Below are 9,600 nucleotides of genomic sequence, written 5' to 3'. Positions count from 1 at the left end.
TTGGACAGAGTACACTTCACACCCACATCCAAGTCACTGATGAAGATACTGAAGAGTACAGGTCCAAGGACCGAACCCTGAGGGACCCCACTACCCACATCCTTCCAAGTTGATACCGACCCATCTACTACCACTCTCTGGGTGTGACCACTAATCCAATTTAGTGCCCATCGCACCATGTAAACATCTATGTCACAGCCTCTCAATTTATTTATGAGAATAGGATGAGATACCATATTGAAGGCCTTGCTAAAGTCCAAGAAAATGACATCCAACTCTACTCCTGCATCTAAGCATTTTGTGACCCTGTCATAAAACGAAGTCATATTGGTCAGGCATGCTCTATCTGCTACAAATCCATGTTGGTTTCCCTGCTGCATTCTTTTTCCCGCTGGACTCCCACAAATATGATCCTTCATAATCTTTTCAAAGACCTTTCCAAGGACAGAGGTGAGACTGACTGCCTATAATTACTTGGATCCTCCTTCCTCCCCTTCTTGAAAATAGGGACCACACTGGCCCTTTTCCAGTCCTCTGGGACCTGAGCGCCACTAGCACTCAAACAGTGGTTCTGCTATGAAACCGGCCAATTCCTTCAGTACTCTTGGATGCAGCTCATCCGAGCCTGCTGACTTCAACACATCCAGTCCATCCAAGTGACTACACCAAGTCAACGTCAACAGTTGGTGGGCTGGTGTCCCTCTGATGCCCATCTAAGAACCCATTAGGAGACTTATCTTGAGCCCTGCTCAGGAAAACTGAGGCAAAAAACTAATTTAATAGCCCAACTTTGTTTCGCCCCCCCCCCCGTCTGTCACTAATTGCTCCTTCTTGTTCAGTAGGGGTCCTGTGCTGCCCTGTGCCTTCCTTTTACTCCCTACAAGCCTAAAAAAAGGCTTTTTGTTGTCTTTAATTTGCGTTGCCAGCCTCAGCTCTGTAGTTTATTTAGCTTTTCTAACTGCCTCCCTGCAAGTGAGGGCCAAGTAGGTATACTCCTCCTTGGTAGCTTCCCCCTGCTTCCACCACCTATATGCCTTCTTTTTTGCCCTTAGGCTCCCCTGGATTTCCCTGTTTAATCAAGAAAGTTTTTTGGCTTCTTTCCCTCTTTTCCTTCATACTGGGGTAGTCTCCCTCTGTGCCTGAAGGATCGCTTCCTTTAGAAACGACCACCCTTCCTGGACTCACATCTCACCAATACTCTTATCCTGCAGTGCATCATTGACTAGACTCCTAAGCACACTGAAGTTAGCCTTCCTTAAGTCAAGCCTTCCACCCTACTACTTATCTTACCCACCCTACGTTGTATGGTGAATTTGATTGATTGGTGGTCACTGTCCCCAAGGTGACCACGAATCTGCAGTTACCCTACCAGGTCCTCCCCTGTAGCCAACACCAAGTCCAGTAAGGCATTCCCTCTAACAGGACCGTATACCTTCTGCGTTAGGTGAAGGTCCTGCATGCAGGTTAAGAACCTATGTGAACATGCTCCCAGCAGAGGTGGTGCAGTCACCATCCTTGGAGGTGTTCAAGCGGAGGCTAAACAAACACCTTCTTGAGCTCATTTGATATGTTTCCAATGCCAAATATTGAAGAAATGCTGGAAAGGATTGGGCAGAGTTTATCTCAACACTCAACTTAACCACAGGTTACTGGCAAATTCCCATGGCCCTGGAGAATAAGGTAAAAACTGCATTCAGCACTCCTTGAGGCTTATATCAGTTCACACGTATGCCCTTCCGTTTGCACAGAGTGGCTGCATCATTCCAATGGTTAATGGACAAGATCCTGGTAAATCATCAAGAATATGCAGCACCATATATTGATGATATAGTAATTTATTCAGGGACATGGGAACAACATGTACTTCATATGAGGGAGATCTTGGAAGGAATTAAGGTGAAATGGGTTGACAGCCAATCTGAAAAATGTGCCTTAGGGTAAAAGGAGACCAAATACTTATGCTTCAGAGTAAGGCAGGGTAAAATCCTCCCACTCACGAATAAGGTGGAGGTCATTTGGTCCTATTGATAGCCGCAGACAAAGAAACCATTAAAAGCCTTTCAAGGAGTGGTGAATTATTACTGCAAGTTTATACCATGTTTTTCAGAACTGGCTGAAGGTCTGACAGTTCTGCTTAAGGGTAGAAGAGGTGGACCTGTGGCATGGACTTCTGAAACTCAGATAGTGTTTATGAAAATTAAGTCAGCATTGTATCACACCCTGGTATTATATACTTCCAATTTTAAGCGAGCATTCTGACTACACACTCATGTGTCAGCTATTACCCTGTGGGCAGTTCTGACTCAGCAGGTAAAAGGGGAAGCGCGACGGGTTGCCTTCACAAGCAGGAAATTATCAAAGGTGGAGATGCAGTACTTGACTGAGTGAGAATGTTTGTCTATAAAATGGAGAGTCGAGTTGTTCCGCTATTATTTATATGGAAGGAGTTTTACCTTCATCATGGATCACTGGCAAATTCCCAAACATCTAAACTGGTTGCAAATATCTAAAATGGAGAATTCCTGATGAGATGGGCTCTTGCCCTACAACCTTTTTTCTTTCTCGATAGAACACCAACCGGGCAACTAAACATCGCGGCCAATTTCCTGTCAGGAATACAGAATGACAAATGACTGGAGATGATAGGGAGAGAAGGAGAGACTAAACGTGACGGTAAAAATGAAATTGTTCCATCTGATGATAGGTTTCCACGAAGGGGGAAGGTATGTGACAGGGCAGTGAGTATGCCCCGTCACGGGAAATCCAAAGAACATGGGCAGCAAAACTTACCTGTTTGGCAAGACTGAGCGAGCAGAGGCCCCTGATGATAATTAGGAAGCCCAGCTGGAGGGGCCAGTGGGGCAGGGAACTGGAAGCCATGCCAGACCACCCAACCAATCTTCCCAGAAGTTAAAGCAGGGTCGAACCAGCAGTTAGTTCCCCGGAGAGAGAAGCGGTGCAAGCATAGGTTCATGGGATTGCACGGAGGTGTCGTGTTTAGCTGGATTGGTTGGAGACAGCAGAGAGCTATATAACCAAGACTGACTTACCTGAAAAAAGGTACAAAGCAGGTGAACTGCACAGAAGCCAACCGCGATCTGGGACGGTGAGTGTAGGGTCTCTATTCCAAGTATCTAGAACAAGAAGAAAACAGAGACTGAGAAAGTGAGTTCTGGGGACACTGGGCACAGCACCACATTATCCATTTCCCAAGGGGTTTGAGAGACTCCGTATTTATGACCTACAGGCATGGGAAACTCAACAGAATCATAGAATCAAAGGACCGGAAGGGACCTGTAAGATCATCAAGTCCAGTCTCCTGCCATGGGCAGAAGGTTATTGGGCTCAAACGAGCTCAACGAAGTGTTTGTTCAGCCTCCTCTTGAACACCTCCAAGGATGGTGACTGCAGCACCTCTGCTGGGAGCATGTTCTAGATACCCTTATGGAAAACAAGTTTTTCCTAATATCCAACCTAATTTTTTGCTCAATTAGCTTGTGCCCATTGGTCCTCGTCCTCCCTGGGGTTGCCTTTCTGAAGAGTTGCTCCCATAGATCTTGGTGTTCACACTTGACACGTTTGTAGGCAGTTATCAAGTCACCTCTCAGTCTTCTCTTGCTCACACTGAACAAACCCAGTTCCCGAAGTCTCTCCTCATAAGGCCTATCCTCCAGGCCCCTAAATCATATGGGTGGCCCTTCTCTGTACCCTTTTGAGCTTATCCCCATCCTTCCTGAAATACAGTGCCCAGACCTGGACACAGAATTCCAGCTGTGGCCTCACCAACACCAAATAGAAGGGGGAGGAGCACTTCTCTGGATCTGTTCATAACACATAGGCTGATACATGCCAGAGTTCTTTTTGCCCTCTTGGTGACTTCATTGCACTGTTGGCTCATATTCATCTTCTGGTTGATTGTCACCCCCACCTCTCTTTCAGATGCAGTGCCAGCAGTGCACCACCACCACCCATCGTATAGTTGTGGTGAAGGTTCTTCCTACCCAGATGAAGGACCCAGCACTTACTCCTATTGAACTTCATTTGATTGCATTCAGCCCATAGGACTAGTCTGTCAAGGTCTTCCTGGATCCTTACCCTATCCTCAGATATGCCCACATTTCCCCACAGTTTGGTGTCATTCACAAACTTAATCATTGCGCTTTACACCCCCTCAAAGTCATTGATAAAAGTGTTAAAGAGTACAAGCCCAAGCACTGAGCCCTGGGGGACACCACTGGAGATGGTCTTCCAGGATGAGGCCATTCCATCGATTACAACATTCTGGGATCGGCCTCTGAGCCAATTGCCAACCCACCTCACTGTAGACTGGTCTAGGTCAGTACCCTCTGGCTTAACTGAAAGGATCTCATAGAAAACAGTATTGAAGGCCTTGCTGAAGTCTAGGTAAATGATATCAACCTCATGTCCTTTGTCATGTTGGTTAGTTCATACAAGAACACAAGGTTAGTTAAGTATGACCTACCCTCAACAGAGCTATGCTGGTTGATTCTTAATACCCCACCAGTTACAAGCTTGTGGTTGACAATTTTTTTCCAAAGATTTTCCCAGGACTGAGGTTAGACTGACTGGTCTGTAGTTTGCAGGGTCATCCCTCTTCCCTTTCTTAAAGATAAGTACCATGTTAGCCCTCTTCCAGTTATTTGAGACCACTCCCAAGTTCTATGACTCTTTGAACAGCTGTGCCAGAGGCCCTGCTATGAGCTCAGGCAGTTCTTTCAAGACTCTCAGATGCAGGTCATGTGGCCTAGCAGACTTGAACACATCCAGAGGTTCTGAGAGTACCCTCATCTGTTCAGGACTGATTTCATATAGACTGTTATCTTCCCCATATTCCCTAGGCCTCTGGACAGGTGAACAGCTCTCATCTAATTTCAGGATGTGAAGTTAGTATCTGCCTTTTCACGGGGATCAACTGTGGACTGCCCCCCGAATGCAGTAGGGGTCCCACAGTAGAGCTTGATTTTTTTCTTGCTCCCGATGTACCTATAGAAGGACATTTTGTTGTCCTTTATTTCGGTTGGCAGCTTGATCTCCATGCCTGCCTTGACTTCATTACTGTACTCCTCCCCAGATGCTGAACCGTTTTTCCATTGCTTATATGCTTCTTTTTTCTTTTTCAAAATTCCCTGATATCCCTGTTGAACCAAGCAAGTCTCTTGGCCCCTTTCCCGCTTTTTGACCACATGGGGATGGCCTCTTTTTGAGCAGTGAGAATTGCCCCCTTAAGGAAGCTTCACTGATCCTGAACTCCCAAGTCGTCCAGTTGCTGGTCATGGAGGGCCTTCCTAACTAGACTCCTGAGTTTACCAAGTCTGCCTTTCTGAAGTCTAGGACTTCTGTTCTACTGGCTGAATTCCCATAGAGCCATAGTCCTCCATGTCCACTGCCCAGTCATATATCTCATCCTCCATGTCCACTGCCCACTGCCCAGTCATACATCTCATCCCACCAAGTCTCCATCAGCCCAATGAGGTCAAATTCCTCATCTGCAAGAAGCAGTGCCAGTTTGTCCTGCTTCTTATCCATGCTTCTGGCATTCCCATAAGGACACCTGAGTTCACCTCTAGTCACCTAAGGTTTTCTGTCCCACTTCAAGTGTCTCAAGGCATTGGTACTTGTAACAGGGGGCCTTCTCAGGGCTGATTTGACTGTGGCCTGCCCACCTGTTTCTGGGCCAACTGCTTGCCTTCTTACCTGCCATGCCTTGTTATTAATTAATTAACAATCTTAAATTAGGCGGGAGGCTGCCCATTTCTTTCCCCGATGCCAGGGGGAGCTATCTGTGGCTCCGTACCTCCCCTACACCACAGCCCATGCCTTGCAGATGGCATCCATAGTTTTACAATCACTGGCCCCACGCTGGGCCCGACTTCTCCAATCAGGACCCCTCCAATATCCCTCCATTCAGGTGGCCTACCCTGCCTTCATTGAAGCTATCTAGTTCCCTGAAACTATTTTCCCGTCTCAGGTGTGGTCCCCCCGGGACCTTTGGCCATACAGGCTCTGGCCTCACCTCCAAAGCCAGTCAGAAACCCCAGGACCTCTTAGCTCTAGGCATCCCTCACGGTGGGCCCCTGGCCCTTTTGACCGTTCTGATCCTGGCCCCTACATTGACCAGTCAAGGGTACTCTCTCAATCAGGTCTGAGTCTCTGGCCCCGCTCCATCTCTGGGGTCTTTCTTCTGGCCCTATTAGCTAGTGACCCACCTAGTTGTGAGGGCTAGGGGTTAAGGCACCCCAGCGTGCCTTTCACCAGCGTGGTAACTGGCCTGACATTTCCTGGGGGCTCCCACGCCACTGACAGCCCCACCAAGCCACCCACTCCTGGCAGGGTGCAGTTTTAGATCATGCCCAGGACCAAGAGCCTCCAAGCCATCCCCTACAGCTCCTTCCTTACCTCCGGGATGATACCAGAAGCCTCACAGCCAGGTGATGTTGCTGCCTGGCCTGCTAGCAGGGAACCGAACTGTTTATATAGGCAGTCAGGGATCTAAAATGGCTGCCGCAATCAAGCACCTGCTGGTTGTTTTTCCCTGATCTTAAAGTGGCAGGCATAAACAGTGCCCTGCCACAGTACTCATCTGGATGTCCCCTACTTGAAAGTCCTCCCTTAGGTCATCTTGGCCAGATGATTCATGTACAGCAGTGGAATCTACCCTTTCTCCTCCGGGCATGCCTAGTTTAAACCCCCCTCAGCAAGTCAGCAATTCTCCTAGAGAAGACCTTCTTCCCTCTGACCATGAGGTGAATACTGTCTCTAGTATGCAGACCAGTGCCATTGAACTGCATGCCAAGGTTGTGAAATCCAAAACCAACACAGCAACACCATCTCTGAAGCCTTTGGTTGACTTCCTCAATGCACTCCTCCCTCCAATGACCACAGCCTCTAACTGGGAGGATTGAGGAAAAGGTCACTTGTGCTCCTAGTTCCTTGAGCTTCACCCCCATGGACTTGTAGTCGCTCATGATTTTCTCAGGGTTGTTTCTCACTGTGTCGTTCATGCCCACCTGGACAAGGAGCATGGGGTAGTGGTCCATAGGATGGACCAGCTTTGGGATCCTTGTCATTGCATCTCAGATCCTGGCTCCTGAAAGGCAGCAGACCTCTCAAATGAAGGGGTCTGGATGACAAATGGCACCTTCTGTTCCCAGCATCAGGCTTTGGGCCTGGTGCGACCAATTTCCATGTGCTGTTGGTTGGGGCATCTTGCTTAAGCCCACTCTTCTTCCTGGTCTCTGTGGCATCCTTTTCCAGGTGTAGGGACTGGCAGTAAGTGTCAACATCTGCCTCATGTTCCTTGATGGTTCACAATCTGCTCATCCATGCCCTGGAACTCCCTTACCCAGCCCCCAGAGTCTCCACTAGTGAGCACATCCCAGAAGTGGGATTGATTGAACCCCAGATTCCAGCCTTCAGCAGACATGCTAGGCAGCCTCCGCAGCCTAGAGACAAGGTTTCCGTCTGTGTGGAGGCTGGGACCATAGGCCCCGTCTGGGTAAAGACTTCTGAGGTACCAAGTGGGGATGGTCTATCCAGATCAGGAAGCCTAGGGGTACAGTGCATGCCCATCACCATGTTGCAGGGTGGGCCCTGTTCGCTCAGCTCCTTAGGTGTTTGTTTGAGTAGGAGACCGAGTGGGTGTAATTACCCCAACGTGGTCCAACGTGGCCCTCACCAGCAGCTGTTGCTGTAGCCTGGTAGACAGGCTCCAGTAGTTGCCCGTAAGGGGATCCCCTGGCTTCTTGAGGGATCCCCTGGCTGCCCTGGCTTCCCAAGAAGTTGGGGGACTCTGGGGGTCCCTGGGTCCCTCCATGGAGGGGAGGGAGGGCTGGTCCCTTGTCCCCCTTACCTGAGATCCAGCATTTGAGGTCTATTCCACAGCATTGGGGGCTTCGACTGCCCAGGGGTGCAACAGGCACGGGGTGTGCTGCGCATCTCCACCGGGGTGCAACTCAGGGCTGAGAATGCCCCCGGGGTCAGAGGACCTGCTTCTTAGGACTTGTAAAATAGAGATCCACAGTCATACAATCCCTACAAGGGAGGACTAATGAGGTGGATAAACTGTGAAAATAACATCTTCACTGAAACATCTGGAGTGGTAAGGGCAAGGTATGAGGATGGTGGAGCCCTGCAAAGAGGAGACAGCCCACTAAACTGCAGGACTGATCATTCCTCCCGAGGTTACATCTTTCTTTGGTTCTTCTTCTTTCTCATCCAATGCATGGTAGGCAAGTTTCAAAGAGGACTATCAGGTCCTGACAGAGAGACTAGAACTTTCTATGAGATCCTTAGTACGGCAAGATTTTCCACAGTAGGCACTGATTGCATTAGTACTACATGGGATTAGAGTTCCATATGACTCAAACCTCATTCTACCATTATTATTTATGGTTGTTTTCAATACCACTGATCTTTCCCTGTGCTGCCAACCTAAGCTGAGCAGTCTCACCCTGGGAGGAAAACCACATTAAACAATAAAACAAACACTAAATATCTTAACATACAATCTTTAGTGACAAGTCTGCTTTGAGACTGTCAAGGGGGTGACATCTAGTAGTGCTAATAGGGAAAATGGATATTGATGTTTCTCAAGTGATGATCCAATTAAAATAGTAATAGGAAAGAAAGTGTGCTTTAGCAGTTAAAGCCAAGTACAAGCCATAAAGAATTTTTGTCAACGTTCTTAGGTTTGCTACAAAACTAAGATGACTTGCACAAGTCACTTAACCCCTCAATTTTCTGCCTTCTTTTCAAATATAGTTAACAGTGCCTGCTCCCAAGGGATGCTTTGTTTTATTCAGCAACTAATTTTCACAAATTATAAATGTATTACTACAATGACAGGCAATTTAATGCATAGTAATCTCAGGATATATACTCTTCCAGTATGCAATTCTTGTTAAAACAAAGGGTGACCCTTGTGGTGAACATCTAGAAGGCATTTGGAGAACTCTGCCCTGCTTGGTTATTGGAATTTTTTGGTTCCCTTATGCAACCACAGCAGTGTGTCTGTAAAGTCATCTTGGACCAAATGCTCTATACTTTAACAAGGTCACATGAGAATGAATTTGTCTCACAATTTCCAGCTTCAAAAACAGTGCTTGAGACTGCAAGGTCTGACATCAGTATTATTGATTTCTGCCCCTTCCCACCAACAGGTTCAAAATATATTATTATTGTTGCTGTTGTTGTGGGCCTGATCCTTGTACTCCAAAAACCCACAAGGAAAGGATCAATTGCTAACAGTTACAGAACCAAATTCTGAATTCACCTGTGTGTAAAATGGCACAAAGCCTAAGCACAACCTAAATTATGCCTAAGCTGTAGTATGAAGGGGTTTCATAGTTTCATAGTTTCTAGGGTCAGAAGGGACCTTAGCAGATCATCTAGTCCGACCCCCTGCCATGGCAGGAAAGAGTACTGGGGTCAAATGACCCCAGCAAGGTGTTCATCTAACCTCATCTTAAAAACCCCCAGGGTAGGAGCCTGCACCACCTCTCTTGGAAGTTGGTTCCAGACCCTAGCTGCCCTGACTGTGAAATAGCGCCTCCTGATGTCTAGCCTAAACCTACCCTCTGC

Source organism: Gavialis gangeticus, unplaced genomic scaffold, assembly GCF_001723915.1.
Source record: "Gavialis gangeticus isolate Ggan-Ray unplaced genomic scaffold, GavGan_comp1, whole genome shotgun sequence".
Classification (NCBI taxonomy): Eukaryota; Metazoa; Chordata; order Crocodylia; family Gavialidae; genus Gavialis; species Gavialis gangeticus.
Note: the sequence above shows the minus strand (reverse complement) of the source record.